This window comes from Stylophora pistillata, chromosome 8 (assembly GCF_964205215.1).
Source record: "Stylophora pistillata chromosome 8, jaStyPist1.2, whole genome shotgun sequence".
Taxonomy (NCBI): domain Eukaryota; kingdom Metazoa; phylum Cnidaria; class Anthozoa; order Scleractinia; family Pocilloporidae; genus Stylophora; species Stylophora pistillata.
The window spans coordinates 33,961,328-33,983,975 of NC_142526.1; the positions used below are offsets into that span (position 1 = coordinate 33,961,328).

Below are 22,648 nucleotides of genomic sequence, written 5' to 3' on the forward strand. Positions count from 1 at the left end.
AGGAATTTAGAACATAGCTAGCAGAGTCGCGCGATCAAATTTATTATACGTAAGCGTGCTCAAAATCCCGATAGTGCACGCTGATAGCGTCAGCAAATCCGACTTCGCCAGAAATTTTTCTTTTCGCGCGAGCGGCCATTGTTAGCGCGGGGAAAAATAATATATTTTGCGACAATAATGGATACAAACAGAAACTCGGCCTACTAGTCCGAAGACGAAGACAATGTTTCGACCTTTTCCCTTGGGTTAGAGTTCTTAAATGAGGCAGAAAAAGACAAAAACAAAGGAAAAGGAGACTCTGCATCAGCGCCGTCACGATTCGCTTCAACTGATATTATTGTCCGTTTTTCGCGTCGGATTTGATGCACAATTCCACCGGCTATGTTCTAAAACAATTGGTTCATGCTTTCAGCTGTGCACTATCGAGTTATAGAGCACGTGGGAAGTTTGGAGAGCACTCAAGAAGCTAGAGTTTCCCTCGGCTATTGCCCCGGGCAACTCTTACGCTTCTTTCGTGCTCACCAAACTTCCCGCGTGCTCCATAACTCGATAGTGCACGCTAAAGCATGAACCAATTGTTAACTAATAACTTATTTGATCCTAAATAAGCTAGAATTCGAAGTGGCATTAGGATGCCATAACTCACAGATTTTTTTCTTGCAATTATGAATGAGAAACAGGTAATTTCTTTTTCTTTTTTTTTCTTTTTTTTTTTTTCGGAAGATGCTCCTTTTTGCAGGGATGACTCCCGCCCAAAAAAGGGCAAAAAAGATGACAGAAGGCAGCAACAACGGGAGCGGTGATGTTAGTGTAAACAAAGACTTTTCATTCTGGCTCATTTTGAATTTGATAGTCTTCACGACGTTGAAATTGACTTACCGTTGACTTCTAACTGCGCTACAGCCTGATGCTCTCCTAAGATGTTAGTTGCTGTACACTGATAAACGCCTGAGTCGTTTCCTGTCACGTTTTGCAGCTGTAACTTTGCCCATAAAGCCGTTGATCCACTGATTTCCTATTTACTGCCTAATTTACTCCACTTCTTTGCTGGCTCAGGATTGCCGCCAGCTGAACACTGAAAGAAAGCTAATCCACCTTCGTTAACTGTCAGAGTCGCGGGTGAAACAACTACGGCAGGAGATGAAATGGATTGACCAGACTCTCCGTTAGTTCCCGGCATGCTTGTCTCTCCTCTTTCTCCTTTCTGTCCTTTGGTTCCAGTCTCTCCTTTTAAGCCCAAAGGTCCTATGCTGCCTTGCTTTCCTCTCTCTGCTGGTGATTCCATAATGCCTCTATCACTTTTATTTCCAGTCTGTTCTTTCTGTCCTCGTCGCCCTCGAACTCCTTTGGGTCCAGGTGGACCGGGAGGGCCTAGTGGACCTGACGTACAGGTGGGATCCTTTGAGTGACAGTCTTGAAGTAAAATTTTGTTGATTTTGACCATTGTTTCCTCTTTTTGAAAATCTGTTGCGTTATTGACACTTCGCTTATTTATGTTGAGTTTATTGGACTGAATATCTACGAAGAAGACAGTAATATTTTTAGCTGCACATTTCTAACACAACGGCAAAAGCACAACTAAGGTAAAATTGTTGGTCATACATATGTCTGTGAAACGTCATTTGTCCATTCATTATCAAAAGAATTTGCAGAGTTGTTTCTATTCACCCCTTTGATACACGTTTCCTCCCAGCCCTTGTGCCGTTATGCAAAGCCCTACCAACAAAAATTAAAAAACTGAGTTCATATCTCAAACAGGCATTTTTTTTCTAAAACACACCCTCCAAATATCTTCGATTATAAAGATTGACTGCGTCGCATGTTCCAAGTGTGACCTCAAGAAAGTCGATCTGTTTGCTTCGGCGGACCGGAAACTGAGTAAATACAACGTTTGGATCGTGTAATCAAGGACTGAGTCACAGGGTAAGGCAGTTGTTGTATGTGCATTTCCCGTTGCGATATATTTGTTTAGGATGAAACATTCAAAGTTAGCTCTTTACTAAAACTTCTAGAACTACATATAAATAAAAAAATTTTCAGCTGAAACTTTTAATCTATACGAAACGAACTTGACCTGTAAGCCTTCAGCAAACGGGAAGCAGTCAGACTGCGTACACAGTACATTCTACTTCCAGCAAGTATTTGTTATACAGTTTTTCCTGCAAAGCTGAATACTCGTGATCTGAAAACATTCGTGCTGTTTCCTACAGCAGAGAAAAACATTTCTCTCAATAAAGAAACGACAACTTTAAATTCAAAAATACAAGACATGTTTCGACATTCTCATGTCATCTTCAGTTGCAAATGAGCTTTTAACGGTTGTACATTTGAATTTATATTAAGGTACGTTACAAATTACGTGTCCGGACTTACGTTATAATTTGAGTATTAAATACGCGTAAAATGAAAATGGCTCGTGCATAACTAGACCGAAAAAATTTCATAACAATAATACTAAATAAATAAACAGCAAAAGACAAACGAAACAACATAATTAAAAGGAAAGAGATAAATCTAGATGCTTCAATTGCTGATTAAGAATGGGTTTTTCCCACTTAATATGCAATGCCTCTTTGATCTTAATTTGGAATTTTGAGGCTGCAGAATCTAAAATCGTGAAACATCGTTCCGCATCACAAGAGTCAAGACAGGCACTTGATGATAATAAACTTCCTTATGTTGGCCTGTTTTCAAAAATCGCTCAGACTAAGTTAAGGCAACTACTCAAATGTTATTGTAAAGCTGATTTGGATGTTAAATAAGACTTCAGTACGTTTAAACTCAGAAACATGTTCAGTGTGAAAGATTCAGTACCGCTAGGTTTACGTTCGCGTGTCGTTTATAAGTTTCTTGCGCTGGCTGTAATGCCAGTTACACTGGTGAGACCACTCGCCACATTTGTACACGAGTTCGTGAGCACCTCTTGTCGGACAAGTCTCCGCATATTTACATACACCTGCAATCATCAAGGGCCTGTCTTGTGATACAGAATGTTTCACGATTTTAGATTCTGCCGCCTCAAAATTCCAAATTTAAGATCAAAGAGGCATTGCATATTAAGTGGGAAAAACCCATTCTTAATCAGCAATTGAAGCATCTAGATTTATCTCTTTCCTTTTAATTATGTTGTTTCGTTTGTCTTTTGTTGTTTATTTATTTATTATTATTATTATTATTATAAAAATTTATTTTGGTCTAGTTATGCGCGAGCCATTTTCATTTTACGCGTATTTAATACTCAAATTGTAACGTAAGTCCTGACACGTAATTTGTAACGTACCTTAATATAAATTCAAATGTACAACCGTTAAAAGCTCATTTGCAACTGAAGATGACATGGGAATGTCGAAACATGTCTTGTAAATTTAAATTTAAAGTTGTCGTTTCTTTATTGAGAGTTATTGTCACTCTGCTGTCTTTACGTCCGTTTGGTCACATTATCCAGAAAAACATTTATAAACACCCGCTAAGAAAGACTCAATTATTCTGCAAGTTGTTCATAAACTTTCAAATGCTAAAATTGGGATTTTTCTGGTTTTTTTATTTATCGAGGAGTCCCTACATACTTTTACTTCTGGAAGCCAGCCTAAAAATGTGTGGAACTACTGTCCTTTTAAATTCTTCCGTCAATATCTACATATGCTTGTGATGCAAATTAAAATAACCTCAGTTCGATTTGGCTGAAGCTCTCACACGTTTCCCTGACGAAAAATTAGTTAAGGACACCTTCTCGTCTTACATGTTTAAATATATTATTAATTCGGATACAAAAACCAATCTTAAATCAGCTGCAATAATTTATTTTGTTATCAACGAAACACCAAGAGTTTTTTGGATCACTTCTATATCTGCGCGGTTGTTAGACGGCGGCTTGCTCCCTGTATCCCTTTCAAGATCATTTAATCATTTCTTGTGCTGGTTCAACTCCAGTTCAACTCTAATAAACCCGACACAGTAAAACACAATCGACAACACAGAAATTATGGAAGCATAGGAGAGTAAACTTTTCTTTTGAACAGCCATGTCATTAGCTCAATGATTCAGCGCTAACTGAAGAATCTGTATTCAATTGCTGCTGGTTTATACTAGCTCGCTACTTGATTCATGAGGTCAGGAAGTTTAACACGCCGGGTTGGCGCGCGCTATAAAGCGGAGCAATCATTGTCCACAAATATGGCGTCTGTGATCGTGTGCGTTTCTTAGAGAAGACTGGAACTGAGTTAAATGCCTGTCGAAAAATGCCTCCGAGCGGTCCTTGGGTTAGTCCAAAGGTACCAAAACTCAAATTTGCTAAGAGTAAACAAGCTTTCCCGTCATTTTGATACCAAACATGTAATACTTTCTTCGATGTTCGCGTAAAAAGAGACAGCAGAGGAAATAGTAAAAGGGAAGATAAGGTTTTCTTGTCGTTCGTATGGTATTTTTGGCGCGGATAGTCTTTTAAATATTTTTTCTTATCCTAGAAATATTGTTACGAAGAGAAACTTCAAAGCCTTGACTAGAACTCTATGGTTTTTGTTTTCCTAATTTTGCATTCTTTTCTTAGTTTTTAATGAGTCAATATTTAAGATGCAGCTTAAAAACAACACGCGCTTTCACTTGGCTCAATACATGAAAGATCGGAAGGTTGCAAGAGAAAAAGCTGTTAATGAAAATCGCAAGCTACAGGCAGAGTACAAAAAAGTCCTACGAGCCCAGGAAAATGCGAGATAACATATTTAATTTGTCGTTTTAACGTAAATTAGTAGTGGTGCTTTGAGAATGTTTTCTATTTCGAATATTAGAGATTTTTGTATAAAGGTATTTTAGGCAAGTGGTGGAAGGAGGCTTGTATTTCAATTTTGGCAAGGTAGGAAATTAAAAAAATAATAATAATGATAATAATAATAATAATAATAATAATAATAATTTTAATTAGAAACTGGGTAATGGTTTGTGCATCCCTGCTGTACCTCCCTACACAAATATTTGTTAACACCCCCCTTATCTGTTTGAACTTTATATGAAATTTAAAAATTAACCAATCAGTGCGTAAGAAATGACATGTTTAATTGATGCTTTCAGTTGGCCGCAGTAAGGGAACGATGCAAGGACATAACAAATGAGTTAGAAAATATTGCTGTGAGTATGCTCTTGATTCCTCATTGTGGTTGTTTTACCAGTACCGGTAATTGTGCAGCAAAAAACTGCTGTGCACAACTTCACACATACCCATGAGTTACTTCACACATACCCATGAATGTCACATTTTCTAATCTATTATTTCTATGGTTTTTCCGATTCATCAGAGAATTAAGGAGGGGATGTTGCACTCCGCCTTTTGAACTTGAGTATTTGATTAGTTACATACCTAAATATGAGGCATCGAGAACAACCCTTTCTCAATGTCTCTCAAAGAGATCGTGCGCGTTTTTTCGGATCACTCACAGTTTCTGGGCAACGAGTCGATTTTAAATCGTCACGATTTATAAGTCACTCGATAAACGATTTAAAGCGAGACTCGTTTGTTTGTGAATAGAAACGAGACTCGTTTATAGAAACGAGACTCGTTTGTAGAAACGAGACTCGTTTGTAGAAACGAGACTCGTTTGTAGAAACGAGACTCGTTTTTACAAAGGAGACTCGTTTGACAAAACGAGAGTCGTTTTGCGAAAGAAGGCTCGTGTGCCAAACTTTGCTCTTGGCGCATGCGCAGAAGTATAGTTTTTTTCCAGGGTAATGTTTTAGGTTCAAGATAAGCTGGGATTTTGCTGCAATATGTTAAGGTAATCTCTATTTTCTTTTTCTTGGGATTACAAAGTGCAGGGAAGGCCTAAACCGATATTTTTATAGAGCTTCTGGCATAAATTTCAGCAGATAAAGTAGCACTGGATATTTGTGTCGAATTAAGTTCAAAGCTTGAATCGGATCCTATCCCTTTACTAAGGTTACTTCATTTTTCCACAACACGAGGGAAACCAGAAATTAAAACCATGAAAGATGTACATTTTGATAAATAAAAATGAAATGCTGAAACTTCATATTCATTATGCAAGGAATATTTCATCATGTTTTGCTGTTTTAGACTTTTTTTTCCCTTTAAGCAGACGCATAGCTGCTTGAACTTGGGCTTTCTCTATCGCACATTTGGAGTTATCTTTAGGAGACTGCCCTATTGCCATTTGTGCTGTCGTTACGCAATTTTGTCATTTCCAATCATGGATAAGTCTACTTGTTTTTATTTTTGTCTGCTAGAGTGTAATGAATGTTGTTATGGTACTAGACAATAATTAAAAAAAAAATATTACTATATAGCAGTAGGTGCTTACAGATGCCAAAGGTTCAAATTGAAAAAAAAAAAGCCGAATTTGTTTCGGGCGTTTCCTTCGGAAAGCCCGAGTAATTTATGAAAACTGTATTCATAGAATACATGATCTAAAAGTACATGATCATTTCTTTCTTAAAATGAATTTTTTCGTCGTAAACTATCTTTTATCTCAGGGATCTCATCAAAATAAACGCAAATAAAAATGACAAATCTAATTCGCTATGAAAAAATGCTCTGACATGTTTATGTTTAGAAAAATTTTCTAGATTATTACAGAGATGAGATTGCTTCGGTAAGGATATTTTTAGAAAGAGAGCTTTGATTTAGTGATTGTTTGTGAATTTTTAAGAAACAGATAACGAGATTAACAATTATACACTTAGCAGCTGCCATCCTGGGGATCGACCCTGGGGTCATACGGGGGAATAGACTTTCGTCGCCAATTTTGCATTGAAGTGCATTTGCACTTCCGAGACGAGACACATGGGAAAACACCCACTGGATTTTTACCATTGCCGCCATCTTGAGAATAAAAGATCCTTACCATGGTGACTGGCTATTACCATTGATACCTACAGATGTAAAAAAACTACTACTACTACTACTTTTTCCAGTTAGTCGCCGGCAAAAAGCCACATAGGATGATTTTAACTTTGAGCCCTGTATAGCCCTGTATAGTAAACACAAGCTGAAGTAAGTTTTAGTTTGTGGCAAATAACATTCTTTTGGAGCATTACATTGTTTGAGTTAGTAGAGCATACTTCTTTGTCCCCAGGGGAAGGGCATTGGTAGCTTTATATTGAACAATGTTATTGTTGGTTAGGGGGCTTAGGAAATTCCTAATGCCCAGGGGTTCCCCGGGGTCACCCTCTCCCCCCCTGGGACGGCCGCTGATAAGTGCATAATGACCATGATGACTGAAACAAAAATTTTTGTTATCAGTTGCATATAATTATAGCTCGTTGACCTCTTTGCCTCTGGAAAATGTTGTCAAATAATACCATCTGGCCCGATTACAGTCGACTAATACATATTGGAAAACTTTATATCATTTATTCTCATCACATTTGCAAAGATAACTTTTTGACAGGTATTAAAAGAAAAGTTAAGGCTATTTCAATATAGAAGACATTGCATGATAATTTTTGCACTTATTAATAACTTCATCTACACTTTAACTAGTTTTTTCGTTTCCTTCTTGCTGAGATTCATTATTTTTCTTCTTTCTTCTCTTTCGGCTCTTCTTTTTCTTCATTTCTGGTTCTGTGAGGATAGTAAGAAGAAATTGTTGTCGTCAGTTGTTTATAGGTTTTTGGTCATGCGGGATTGGCCTGAATTTCCCATTTTGGAATGCTTTGAGCAAATTAGAAAACTGGAGAAATTCTTCAGCCATGAAACTTAATGAATTTTGTTTGTTAAATCTTACCCTCACTTAAAGTTTTCCTCTCCTCAATGTCATGTCTTTGCCCTCCCATGTCCTTGTCATCTTTAAAGTTAAAGAGAAAGGCCTTGATTTTTTTCCTACTTGCAGTTGGCAGTTAAATTTGTATTATGCATGAGTCTATAAAAACATAACTCTATAAAGGTGATTTCTTGTTACTTTATGTAAAGTTTCCTATGTTTAGAAATACAGAAACAAATAGGTTTACAGCTTCATTTTTTCATTTTTAATTTTTTAAAATTCTGTAAAGAAAATTTTTCCACTTACAGGAATAGTGGAATCAAGGGATTTATCAGTATCGGGCTTCATACACGAGTAAGTCCCTTTAGAACTTCTGCAATAGAACCTTCTGCTATCACATCACACTCTACACACAGTTCCCGCAAGCCAGCATCCTGGAAGCGTTTGCCAGTGTTGGACAACATGGTGCATGCTGTGTGGAATACTTCCATTTTCATAACCATATCTTTCAATTTTGCGCTTTGTTTCCATTGTCCCTCGCTTGCCTTTGCATACAGTGTTAAGTCAATGACGAAGCCGATGCTCTTTAAGTTGAGCGTGTTCTTTACCTTGAGAGACTGCACTAGAACCTTGTGAACGGTAGCCATGTCATTAGCAGGCACATCGATACTCGGGAGATACCTGTTGACAGCCAGTGAGACAGTTGATCCTCATTAAGGACAGAAATGTTAAATCCATCCTAGCCACTGGCCTTTTGCTTCCCGCACCAGAAAGGGTCTCCTCCAATCTATCTATAATACCCCACGGGAGTGTTGCTTTGATATATGGCTTGATAGTTTCAGGCAAAGGAGCGATCTCATGCCCCAATCGGTGTGGCATCTGGATAAGTTGAACATTGTTCGGCATACGGTAACAGTATTTGCTTGGGTGGTTTTTGTACTCCTGCCGTAACTCCTTAAATAATGTCCTGGCCAAAAGAGGTAACAAGGCGCCGCACGCGATCAGAATATTCCGCCGAGATGTGTGTGTGTTGCCAGTTTAGAGTATAGAAACGCATCTAGTTCTTCTGAAAGTTTGACTGCACTATCACATAGCTCGGTAGGTTTCGGAGGCCATGACATCTTTCTAATATTTGGGTGAAGTGCATCACAGAAGTACAGGGCAGCTTAAGATTCATATATAAATATGAAAGGAAACCCTCTGTATTAACATCTGAAGTTTCTTCTCGGATTACCCTAGACGTGGGTGTGGATTTTCAGAACGGTTTACTTTTAAGTGTAAGCAGATGGTGAAAGTGTGGCCTGAGAAAGGCTTTGAATGGCGACGCACCTCATTTCTGTGTTTTCAAACATACAACCTTTTTTCGCGATTTTCTTTACATATCAAGAAAAACATCTCGATTTCTCCTTTGATGCTGATCACAAACTTTTTCTTTTTTTAAATTTGTTATTTCATGCTAATCTGACATCTTACTTTTCTACATTTACATATCCGCTCGCTTGCACCGGCTCTACAATTTCTTCTTTTCTACTTTTTATTCCAAACAAGTTAATGCAATGACTTATATCTACTTGTACGTCTTTGGCAGGAACAACAGTAATCCATCGTTTCATGAAAAACATCTTCCCGTCATTGCTTTATGCAGTGGCTTTGGTTGGATGTTTTCCACGCATCGAGTGGCAGTTTGGGAGTTTACAATGGAAAACTTTAATTAAGGCAAAAAAAAAAAAAACTGTTAAAACATCGATCGATCGATCCCTTCAGAAAAACACACTTTCTGTGTTGAGTCCATCACTTTTTCAATCAACCAATAAAAAAAAATTCAATTGCCGTATTCTGATTCTTGTTCGCAAGAAAGTTGAGAAATCTCCAATTAAATCCATATATAATTAAACTATACCCGTGTGTTTTGAAAGGTAGAAACCGAAGAATTTGCTACAATAATATTTCTTTTGATTGGAAATTATTGAATCAAGGTACTACTCAAGGTAGCGTAAGCGGACCCTATCTATTCCATATTTTTATAAATGATCTAGAGATCTATTTAGATACCCTGCCAGTGTTATTCTAGTATGCTGCTGTTTCAAATATCATTGCTCCTGTTTACAATTGGAAAAGGAATTTTATTACAAGAAATCACAATTTACGATCAATTTTACAGAAGCAGTAGTATTTTTAAAAAGGTTTCTAAGGCCGCCAATCACCCCTGTCGCTTTTTATTCCGCTTGTAAAGGCCTGCAGCTACGATTTACGGACTAGGTCTGGCACCAGAACAAGCATCAAAAGAAAACGTTTTAAAAATACATTCGTTGGTCGTTTAACTTTTAGACATAACCTATATGACAATTTCTAACTGTAATCAGGTGGTAAATTTAATTTTGTGGAATTATTAACCTTTTAACTCTTTTAACTCAAATTGCTTGTAACACTAGGATTGTATTTTTCTGTTTTGAATCAATAGAGACCATTATTATTATTATTATTATTATTATTATTCATTATTAAGCACGCTTATTTAAGGTTACTTCCTACCTTCAGAGGCTGATTTTTTTTTTTTGACTAGATTGAAGTTACACTTTTTAACTAGCGTTTGCAAAAGAAAAAAAAATTAAAAATCTCAAAAAGTGTCCGACTTATTTAAAAAAACCTATTTTCGAATAAAAGTTAATAAATCAGGAAGGTGTCATAATCTCGTAAATGGGCGAACCCCCCGGGGGAATATTCGAATATTCGGAGGAATATTACATCGCGCCCTTGACAAATTTCACACGTGGAATTAATCTGCTCGTAGAAAGTCTTTTCTCGTGGATATAACACAAAACTCAAAATTAGAGAAGAGTCCTTGGGTAAAGAAAAAGAAAAAAAAGATCCAAAGAAGAGAGAAATGGCAGCATTTTGTCAAAAAACAAAACAAAACAAAACAAAACAAAGCGACAAAAAAAGGTTCTTGGTTTGCTTGGCCAGGAGGCGTCGACAAGCTCGGCATCCACTAAAGATCGACAGTGCATTCGATTATCCTTGGGGCAAAGAGCTGAAAAATTAAAGTCAACACCACAGAAGGTTGTAAACAAGATTCTTCGTTGGAATCTGACGAAACCGATGGAGAAAAAGAAGAATGCGACAGACTTACCCTTTCTGCCGCGGGTTTTCTCTTCGCCGACTTTGTCCATTACTAAACGATCAACATGGCGAGATAAAAAAAAAAAAAAAGAAAAAAAAAAGACTGCTACACGATACTTTTCCCGGGAAAATCTTGATCCATTATCATTGACGCCAGGTCTCGTCTATCTCATTGGTTTGCGGTTTCAGGAGGCGAGATAATCTCCTGGTGTGGCGCAAGTTGTTTACAAACCTTTGGGAGCTAAAATCTCGCATTTGATTTTGAGAGGAATACATCCACTTTGAACGAATTTATAGGGTATGTAGATTTCACCGATTTTCGTGAAATTTTGCCAAAACATTCCCGTGATGATGACTAACAAATGTGTGTCAGGAAATTTTGATCTTTTAAAATTTTTTACGTGGTGTCCATTTACGCAAAACGCTTCGCATATTTTTCGCTACCCTAACTTTAGATGCGAATATCCAGACAACCTATCAGAATATCGGAAAAGCCTGACACACCTTTGTTGATTGATGCCTTGTGAATGGGACTAGGCAGCCATTTTTCTCGTGCCGCGGGATCCGATACCCGATAAATTCGATAGAAGAACACTCGGTCGTTTCACGCCTTTCTGGCTCCTGACACTTCCTAAATGAAAAAACCGCCGAAATTATATTTTTATCGTAAATTGCATTTATGAAACTTTGTTTTGATGTCTAGTTTGTTAGGGTTTTCTTCCAACTAGCGCGCGTACGAATTTTCTCCCGAAGGACATCCGCGAAGGTAGGAGGTAACCTTAATTTTTGGGCTTTCAGGGTCACAGGCAGCCCAAGCTCACTACGAGAAAAGCGGACGTGACTCTTACCGTGTTGCGTAACGTTATATATTTATAAAGGTTTGTATGGGATGTTATCGGTTTGCCTTTAAAGAGAGAAAAAAATGTCTTGTTTTGAAATAAAATGGGCTCACTTTATTGCCTTGTTGTTTTCTTTGTTGATTCCGAACGTCTCAGGCCATTTTGAAGCGTTTTCGGCGAGTTAGCGCTATGTTGGTGTTAGCAGTTGAACACCAACATAGCGCTAACTCGCCGAAAACGCTTCAAAATGGCCTGAGACGTTCGGAATCAACAAAGAAAACAACAAGGCAATAAAGTGAGCCCATTTTATTTCAAAACAAGACTTTTTTCTCTCTTTTAAGGCAAACCGATAACATCCCATACAAACCTTTATAAATATAAAACGTTACGCAACACGGTAAGAGTCACGTCCGCTTTTCTCGTAGTGAGCTTGGGCTGCCTGTGTCAGGGTGGGCGCTTATTTGAGGCTGGGCGCTTATGGTAACCCATTCTCCCTGAGGTGATACCGCTGACAAACGCCAAGATGCCCCTTGGCTCGGGATTGAACTATCCCACGCCGGCAAAGGTCCTTGAGGAGAATAGAGCCTTTGTCTTAAAACGAATCAACCGCAATGTCATTCAAATGTTTACTTTGACATCAAGGTCGTGATTTTACATCTTAGATTTACCGGCTTCGTGCACGCCTTCAGCCTTATCTTTTTCTCCCTTCGATGTTTTTTTAATTTTTAACAAGCACAGCGTGTTCCAACTTGATGTGACAGCTTAGACTTAGTTATGGCTTAGAGAGGAAACCAGCAGCTACAGCCACAATGGTAGGCGTGTGTCGAGAATGGCAGTTGTTTTAGAAGTTGCTTAACGAGAATGTAGTGGAATACATCGCATAAACAATCCATTTCTGTTACATGATGACACATCTATGCTTTTGAAATGCTACCGGTTGCTACGTTGTTTACAAGGCAAGAGTCGAGAGTCGGGTAAGTACGTGACTAAATTCAGCTGAATTTTATAAGTTCACAGTTCAACTTATGTTACAAGTAAGCTAGTGCCACGTGTTCTTATTGCAGTGTCATAAATGCCAAGCAAAGGTTTTGATTACCCTCCTGTCCAATAGCCAAAGGGGTTTTGAGCGGAATTACGCGAAACAATTCCATGCTTGCATAAATTTGGCCCCAGCGTTTCATTATTCAATAACTATTTGCAATCAGGCTTGTTTACTGGAGGTTTGAGATGGATCCAAAAACGAACGCAGCTCCTATAAGGATTTGGGAAATTTTTCTTTATAAAGTTCCCTGTGAAATCTGTCACTACGTTCCGAAAGTAAAGATGACCCATGATCTGACCTTGAACTGAGTTCGCTTGCAAACGAAGATACGTTCTTAATTTACTTTGATTTGGAGTCTGGCGCAGTTAAAACGTCGAATTTTTATAGGACACGAAGAAGCTAATCAACTACTTTTAACCAAGTACATCAAAAGATCGATTTTTAACTCTGTCATGTTGGTTCGTTCCGAAGATTACCTTTTTTTTTGGATTAAAAATTAAAACTAATTTCAATAAGTAACTGGCGTGACCAAGCAACTATCATTATGCATTGTTTTCGGTATTATTTGTCTCCACATTTCTTATTCAATGAACAATTTAAAAAGAAAGCTCCTAACTGGTTCAAGTTCTTTTCTTGTTATTTCCATAATATTAGGTAAATCTTAGTCAGTAGGGCTCAATGTTTTGTCCCTGTGAAAAGGTTATTCACTTGAAAAACGAGTGTAAGGGTGGCCCCTTAATTTTTTTCAAGGTGAGAATTAAGTACAGTGATCTACGTATGCTGTTCGACGGTGAAACCAAAAGTTGACCTTTTCATTTGCCAAATATTGTATATAAATTATTGTAATTCATTGTGAGGTCCAAACAATGGATGCAAGTTCAGAATCTCAACCACTGAACTTTATCATTTGGTTAGAGCCATTTGAAAGACAAATTACCAGATGAAGTAAAAGGAAAGAAAAATAGAAATGTAATGCCACATTAGCCATGATGCATGGAGGTTATGATTTTGATGGATTTTCATTCATTTATCTCATGCATTATGAAGAATTGAAACAGCTCAGAAGGCAGATATGTTTCTGTACTTTCTATTTCGTATTTATTCGCTCAGGAGAAAAGGAACAGAAATTTTAGCAATCTGTAGTAATTTAACCGTATTGCATAACCAAGTTATAAAGGAAAAGAGCTTGAATATTAGGCTTGTGGGAGAGGATTTTCAATTAAACACACCAGCCTAGGAGAGTTAGGAGATGACTTGGCTTAGTAAAAAATGTACTACTTTCAAAAACCAGGTAATTGCCAAGTCAATTAGATAGTGGAATTATCACAACCTTGGAAATATGTTAAGAGTTCATTTATAAATTTTAAAATAGGAAGAGCATTGTTTATCCTGAGATCACTCTCTCCGCTGATCGGAAACATTGAAATCAAGGTTAAAATTCAGAAAAGGAGTATTTATGCACCAATTATCAACAGCTATTTTTTTTTATGAAAGGCAAGTAAAGCAAACAGAAGCAACTTCTTGAAATAGTTTCCACTTGATCAAAGTTCAGGGTGATATTTAAAAAATTATACAGCACTCGATGGTTCCTTTTCACTCTCATATAGATTTTTTCCTTATTTAGTGGTACCAGTGACTTGGCTAACATATTTGTTCTTTTGCAGAAATTGGGACAATTCCCCTGGAGCTTTATTTCAAAGGTTTGTATGATTGTCCCCTATTTTTTATCTATAGTTCAACTTGCTTATAATACTAAGACTCAGTTTTTATTGGAATTAAATTTGCTGCAAATCTAAAGCTATCACCTGTAGAGGATCTATATACCTTGGCTGGCCCCAAATTAAATGCTTTCTTTTGAGCTTGTTTAGGATATTGCTCTTAGACTTGCTGAGGATACTGGTCTTTGACTCGCTGAGGATACTGGTCTTTGACTCGCTGAGGATACTGGTCTTTGACTCGCTGAGGATACTGGTCTTTGACTCGCTGAGGATACTGGTCTTTGACTCGCTGAGGATACTGGTCTTTGACTCGCTGAGGTTACTGGGCTTTGACTCGCTGAGGATACTGGTCTTTGACTCGCTGAGGATACTGGACTTTGACTCGCTGAGGATACTGGACTTTGACTCGCTGAGGATACTGGTCTTTGACTGGCTGAGGATACTGGGCTTTGACTCGCTGAGGATACTGGTCTTTGACTCGCTGAGGATACTGGACTTTGACTCGCTGAGGATACTGGTCTTTGACTCGCTGAGGATACTGGGCTTTGACTTGCTGAGGCTACTGGACTTTGTAAGTCTGGCTCATTGAGAAGAAGTCTGGTTGACTCGCTGAGAACAAGTCTGGTTGGCTCGCTGAGAACAAGTCTGGTTGGCTCGCTGAGAACAAGTCTGGTTGGCTCGCTGAGAATAATTCTGGTTGGCTCGCTGGGAATAAGTCTGGTTGGCTCGCTGAGAATAAGTCTGGTTGGCTCGCTGAGAATAATTCTGGTTGGCTCGCTGAGAATAAGTCTGGTTGGCTCGCTGAGAATAATTCTGGTTGGCTCGCTGAGAATAAGTCTGGTTGGCTCGCTGAGAATAAGTCTGGTTGGCTCGCTGAGAATAAGTCTGGTTGGCTCGCTGAGAATAAGTCTGGTTGGCTCGCTGAGAATAAGTCTGGTTGGCTCGCTGAGAATAAGTCTAGTTGGCTTGCTGAGAACGAGTCTGGTTGACTCACTGAGATGTTTGGTATTGCTATGATAAAAAACTATTTCAGCCAAAATTTCTCAAATAGGGTTAGTTGTAGTGGGAGTATGTCTTTCTGTCATTAGAAAGACATACTCCCACTTGTTTTTTTCTTCTTTTTTTCCCCAGTACAACTATCTAATGTCAAGTTATGGATCTTTACATTGTAACAATGAAGCTGTGAATGAATAGAGGTGGTAGGTGTGAATGATTTAAATCTTAGTGTGGAATTTTAAAGTAACATGCCCCACCTTTCCTCCCCCCCCCCAAAAAAAAAAAAAAAAATTTAAATAACCAGAATACTAAATGCTAAGGAAGGCAAGGTAGTAATATTGTTGATTAAAATATATACCAATACCTAATCTAATTATAGTAATATCATGCATATGCTGCTGGAATTAGGTTTAATATAATTTAATAGGTTTACAACTACACAATTAACATTTGTGGGTAAAACCAATGTTCATAATGTTGATGTCTAGAACCTGTCTATCTAATAACAAAATTAAGAATCCAGAGCAATTCTCCTTTCAACAGAACACTAACAAAATTTTAAACACATAGCTTCCCCAAATCAAAACATAACATTCAAAGTCATTAAAATACTTGACTATTTTCCATCTGCAGTAAGGACCACATTTGGAAGAAGAGGTCCATTTAGTGAGTTGATGATCCTTACTCCAAAAGAAAATAACCCCAGTCTAAATGTTTGCTTTTCAGGTAAGTTGAAAAATTTTGCTAATCAATGACAATTGATCTGACTGTTAAATCTCTCCTCTAGCTGATACACATTTCTTTGTAAATCAGCTACAGGAATTTGCCACTTAAGTTTAAGAATTTACATGCTAATTAACTGGGAGTTAAGAAGTTAATAAAAAAATTAATGTATTTCTGAATTAAGGCTGTTGTAGAGAGTCAATCTATATTTTTTCCTTCCTGATGTGCGTCATTGCAAAAAAACGGCTCATACTTATCTACTCTGTGGAGTGAATTGGTTTTTGAGGAGATTGATATAACTTAAAAATGAAAAGTGTAACATTTGAAAAATTGCTACCTTAAAAATGTCTCCTAAAATTGTCCCAATAGCTGTTAACAGTGTTTGGTTTTACATATTGAATTAATATTGAACTGGTTACCCAGTTTTTAAACTTATAGTTGTACAATGAGCATCAGACATTTTGTTACACCGAGGAGAATCCCTGAAAGATGTAAGCGATGATCAAATGGAACATACAATTTGTCACTAATGTGAACATTTCTCATCTACTTCTACAAGAGATTGGTGAGTAAACCATTGGAGAATATCTATTTTTTCAATTAGTTATAAATGTTTTGGATGCAGAGATTAGTCACGTTAGGGAAAATATTGAGAAAAGGATAAATTTCATGTACAAATACTGCCTTTTCATGTATCATACAAACGAGGCAAAAATGTCGTCATCTTTCATGCATAGAGTTGGGCCATACCATGATAAAATTAAATCTAAAGCAAATATCACATTTCTTTGTAAAACAATAGCAGAAAGTGCACAAGAAGGCATAAAGAAAACCATAAGAAAGATTTCCTTCATTAATGAATTTTTTCCACAAAATTAATTTTAGCTATAATAATATACATGAAAAAATTTCTCGGTTCTGATTGGTTAAGATGAATGCAGTTTTCAGTTAATTCAGTGCAGAAGAGGGCTAATTCAGTGCAAAGAAAGAAAGAAACCAGACATTCTGATTGGTCAGAATCATTGGTTAATGTCGATGTCAAGGTCAATGTCACTTGCAGAGTTTGAATAAATTATTTTTGCACATGATGTGCGCGCTTTTCTTCTGCGTAGTTATGAGAAGCTACCTCGTATTTTTTCATGTATATTATTAATAGATAATCACATGATTTTCTCGTGCAATTTGGAATAAATAAGCACTTGTAAATTTTTCCAAAGACCACAAATTGCACTCGCCCTATGGGCTCATGCAATTTTGTTAGTCTTTGAACAAATCTACTCGTGCTTATTTATTCCAAATTGCACTCAAAGTCATGTGATTACCTTTACAAAAATCTGGAACTGTTCTTGTATCAAATTGGATCAAACATTGTTCAACATAAAGCTACCTATGCCCCTCCCCTGGGGACAAAGAAGTATGCTCTACTAACTCAAACAATGTAATGCTCCAAACGAATGTTATTTGCCACAAACAAAAACTTACTTCAGCTTGTGTTTACTATACAGGGCTCAAAGTTAAAAACATCCTATGTGGCTTTTGGCGGCGACTAACTGGAAAAAGTAGTAGTAGTAGTAGTAGTTTTTTTACATCTGAAGATATCAATGGTAATAACCAGTCCCCATGGTAAGGACCTGTTATTCTCAAGATGGCGGCAATAGTAAAAATCCAGTGGGTGTTTTCCCATGTGTCTCGTCTCGGAAGTGCAAATGCACTTCAATGCCCCCATCCTAGAACAAAAATTGGTGACAAAAGTCTATTCCCCCGTATGACCCCAGGGTCGACCCCCAGGATGGCAGCTGCTACGTGCATAATTATTAACCTCGTTATCTGTTTGTTAAAAATTCACAAACAATCATTTTATAAATCAAAGATCTCTTGCTAATAATATCCTTACCGAAGCAATCTTATCTCTGTAATAATCTAGAAAAGTTTCCTAAACATAAACATGTCAGAACATTTTTTCATAGCGAATTAGATTTGTCATTTTGATTTCCGTTTATTTTGATGAGATCCCTGAGATAAAAGATAGTTTATGACGAAAAAATTCATTTTAAGAAAGAAATGATCATGTACTTTTAGATCATATATCCTATGAATACACTCCTCATAAATTACTGGGGTTTTCCGAAGGATACGCCTGAGATAAGTTCGGCTTTTTTTTCGCTGAGAATAAGTCTGGTTGGCTCGCTGAGAATAATTCTGGTTGGCTCGCTGAGAATAAGTCTAGTTAGCTCGCTGAGAACGAGTCTGGTTGACTTGCTGAGATGTTTGGTATTGCTATAATAAAAATTATTTCAGCCAACATTTCTGAAATAGGGTTAGTTGTAGTGGGAGTATGTCTCTCTGTCATTAGAAAGACATACTCCCACTTGTTTTTCCTCTTTTTTTCCCCAGTACAACTGTCTAATGGCAAGTGATGGATGTTTACATTGTAACAATGAAGCTGTGAATGAATAGGGGTGGTAGGTGTGAATTATGTAAATCTTATTGTGGAATCTTAAAGTAACATGCCCCACCTTTCCCCCCAAAAAAATAAAAATAACCAGAATACTAAATGCCAAGTTGTCAACCCTTTCTCTTACAACTTAGTTGATTTCTGGTACTTAATTTAGTTCATAACTTCCTTTCCTCTTTTTTTTAATTCTCTTCCTTGCCATGGTCTAATCACTGCAATTTCTGGGTTTACCTTATTTATCATTTTTGGCCTAGAGTTCCTTCTTGTCTCTTGGAAGTCAAATCATCCATCTAGAAGGCCTTTTTTAGTCGAAGAGTGTTTCATCTTCCTATTACCCATGCCTGTCATCTTAAATTGACTTTCACTCAAAATTCACACCTAACTTTTTGTATTTGTTTCTCTTCCACAGTTGATGACTGGGATGGGAATTCACAGAAATGCAAACCAATGATATTTATCATGTGTTAAATAAATAAATCTTGAATATTAATAAAAATCATCAAAATATACTGGCTGACTTATGCAAAATAGTTATGGTAGCATGGGAAAAAATAGGGAGATAAAGAGAACCATCTGAATTAAATTAAATAAGTTTAGATCCTAAAAGTGATTACAGTGAAGGAAAAATGTCTGATTCAGTTAATAGCAAATCAGTTCTTGAAAATCTTGTAAGAAATAATAAAGAATGCACAGGGTTTTCAATGAGGTTTTCAGTTTTTTGTATGACATGTATTTTTAACCCACAAAAAGGTCAAAATAGGTGTATTGCCTCTTGGTATCTAATGAAAGTCAAATCCCTCTAATTGAATATACTAAAACTGTAATTAGTACTACTTCTCTTGTTGTGGCCATCAACGATATTCAATATTCAGATATTTTTCTATTAAAAACAATATGAACTATTGAAAAGTAATATTGCTTCAATCAACTGATTTGTGAAAACTCCCCTTGGGTGAACATTTTGCAACAAACTTTGACTCGATATCAACAATAGGTAAAAAATTCCCTTCTCCTTGCAGTTAAAGGCAAGTACATTACCTACTCATAGTTCATAAAAGCCTTGAAAGTATTCGAAGATGCTTGAATTCAAAAATAACAAATTCAAGGTCTTGAAAGTACTTGAATTTGAGGACTAGAGCTTGATTTTTGCAACGCTTTTTCTTCAGCAATTTTCGAGTAAAAAATTGCAGTACTTTAATAGAAAAGCTGAGAAATAATGTTAAATAATTTTAAAATTTCTTATGCAAACCTTTCCAAAGAAGGTCCTTCAATTTATCTAAAACTTGGCAAAGTCATTGAAAAGCCCTTCAATTTCAACCGTTGGCATCTGTAGGAACCTACTCCTATTATTTTGATTATTGTCTAGTACCATAACAACATTCATTACACTCTAGCAGGTAAAAATAAAAACAAGTAGACTTATTCATGATTGGAAATGACAAAATTGCGTAACGACAGCACAAATGGCAATTGGGCAGTCTCCTAAAGATAACTCCAAATGTGCGATAGAGAAAGCCCAAGTTCAAGCAGCTATGCGTCTGCTTGAAGGGAAAAAAAAGTCTAAAACAGCAAAACATGATGAAATATTCCTTGTATAATGAATATGAAGTTTCAGCATTTCATTTTTATTTATCAAAATGTACATCTTTCATGGTTTTAATTTCTGGTTTCCCTCGTGTTGTGGAAAAATGAAGTAACCTTAGTAATGGGATAGGATCCGATTCAAGCTTTGAACTTAATTCGACACAAATATCCAGTGCTACTTTATCTGCTGAAATTTATGCCAGAAGCTCAATAAAAATATCGGTTTAGGCCTTCCCTGCACTTTGTAATCCCAAGAAAAAGAAAATAGAGATTACCTTAACATATTGCAGCAAAATCCCAGCTTATCTTGAACCTAAAACATTACCCTGGAAAAAAAATATACTTCTGCGCATGCGCCAAGAGCAAAGTTTGGCACACGAGCCTTCTTTCGCAAAACGAGTCTCGTTTTGTCAAACGAGTCTCGTTTCTAAAAACGAGTCTCGTTTCTACAAACGAGTCTCGTTTCTACAAACGAGTCTCGTTTCTACAAACGAGTCTCGTTTCTATAAACGAGTCTCGTTTCTATTCACAAACAATCGAGTCTCGCTTTAAATCGTTTATCGAGTGACTTATAAATCGTGACGATTTAAAATCGACTCGTTGCCCAGAAACTGTGAGTGATCCGTCGTTTCTACAAACGAGTCTCGTTTCTAAAAACGAGTCTCGTTTCTAAAAACGAGTCTCGTTTCTAAAAACGAGTCTCGTTCCTAAACGAGTCTCGTTTCTATTCACAAACAAACGAGTCTCGCTTTAAATCGTTTATCGAGTGACTTATAAATCGTGACGATTTAAAATCGACTCGTTGCCCAGAAACTGTGAGTGATCCTCCTGTTACTACGTACACGTGCATGTGTAACGTAAAAACTGGATCACTTGCACGACAGGAAATAAAAAGAAATTGAAAGAAGCACAGTTGCCGCGTTCTTGTGATTTTCCTTGATGTTGATGTTGCTGTTTTTCTTTTATTTTTTTACTTTTTCTTCCTTTGTTCTATCAAAATGGTTCGTTATACACTTAACTGTGATGTTAAGAATGTATAAAAGTCAATGCGCAAACAGAATTAACAAGTTAAATTAAAGTGAATTCAGTTAAAAATAGAGTACCTGTTGTTATCATAATGAGTCATCGCGTTCAGTTTATTGTGAAAATCTTGATCGAATCCCTTCCAAGCTGTTTTAGTAGCAGTTCCCGACTACATTTCAATTGTGGATGATGACGACCGGAAATTCTTCAAAGTCAGGTTGCTGTCATCGTCTGTACTGCGCGACTTTTGTCGTCGATTCGATCAGGAAGATTTGATTATTTGGAGACATTAATAAGACCGCAGGCGGACCTCTCTGTTAATTTGTTAATGCGGTTATAAATAAGACATACGAAGGAAACATAAAAACATGGCTAGTGATCCCGAATAGAGCATTGGATATAATATAACTTTTTGAACGCATCGTGATCAGAAATCTCTATTAGCCCTTTAACTCCCAAAGGTAAATGTAACTTCTCCCTACAATACTCATACATTGCCCGGGAAACAGGTAATGAGAAAACTCGAACTTATCAGTTAGTTTGGCTAATAGCCGCAACTTGGTCTGCTTAGGGAATAGTGGAACATTTTTCACTCCCTACTAGCTCCAGTTTCGTAATGAGGCAAGAATATAGAGAGGGCTAAAAGTTAGTATACCTCCCCTCCCCTAGACGATAATGCACGATTTACTTGAAAGTTGGAGTGGAGGAGAAAATAGTGCGAGAAGACAGTGTGAGACGATAACTGCGTTTGTAGAAATGTAACAAAACGCAACATGCAACAGAATGAAAGAGAAAAAAGCGTCCTTTGATAATATAGATGTATTTAACGGCCTTAAGCAAGGGACTCGCCCCCTTAGCAGCATCTAAATGACACCTCTACATTCAATCATAAAAACCCCTTTAACAAATTTACTTTATGATACAGTAAAGTTGAGTAAGTTAGGTTATTAATAACATGGAGTATATCAAGCCAGTATCTAAAGCCTCAATTAGACCTTAGAACCATAGTAACAACCATATTAGTTCTAATACTTACATATACTCGAGGGGGGAGGGGTAGCTATCGCCTATTTAGTATTGGGCTTTAGTGAGACCATTCGCCGGTGGCCATGCTATGCTCAGTGTCAACTGATCACAAAGATGACGAAATTGTCAGTGGCTGGAGTCACGTTGGAGCCCGAGTCTAGTTCGAGTCGCGACTCAAGTCCTTGTCGACCAAATTTTTCCGATTTTTGCTTTTGGCCTGTTTTGTGTCGAAATGATGCACCATGGATTCAAGAGCATCAAGTTTTAAGGTGTTAGTTTTTTTGTTGTCATTATTGACAGCTATAGTGATAATGAAATAATTTGGATATGTCAACAAAGTTGAAATGGTAAATTGGCCACCGTAACGATTACCAAAGCTGACGTTTCGAGCGTTAGCCCTTCGTCGGAACGAT

The 22,648-nt window shown here is 37.2% G+C and overlaps 2 long non-coding RNA genes and 1 pseudogene across 9 annotated transcripts; 1 reads left to right on the forward strand and 2 right to left on the reverse strand.

Annotated features, from left to right (window-relative positions):
* Positions 1-856: 856 nt before the first annotated feature.
* LOC148725942 (uncharacterized) lies at positions 857-4,023 on the reverse strand (annotated as a pseudogene).
* A 3,315-nt stretch (positions 4,024-7,338) lies between these two features.
* LOC148725943 (uncharacterized) lies at positions 7,339-7,957 on the reverse strand. The gene is made up of 2 exons (XR_015990324.1): positions 7,734-7,957; positions 7,339-7,570 (listed from the first exon to the last, which is right to left on the reverse strand). It is a non-coding gene; the product is annotated as an uncharacterized LOC148725943 (long non-coding RNA).
* A 4,184-nt stretch (positions 7,958-12,141) lies between these two features.
* On the forward strand, positions 12,142-19,111 carry LOC148725944 (uncharacterized). 8 transcript variants are annotated; one of them, XR_015990309.1, is made up of 8 exons: positions 12,147-12,642; positions 14,375-14,410; positions 15,560-15,627; positions 16,058-16,150; positions 16,622-16,712; positions 17,653-17,770; positions 18,542-18,609; positions 19,012-19,111. It is a non-coding gene; the product is annotated as an uncharacterized LOC148725944 (long non-coding RNA). The 8 variants fall into 8 exon arrangements; XR_015990308.1 differs by having other exon boundaries at positions 12,155-12,642; positions 16,571-16,712; XR_015990315.1 differs by lacking the exon at positions 17,653-17,770 and having other exon boundaries at positions 12,148-12,642.
* Positions 19,112-22,648: the final 3,537 nt, after the last annotated feature.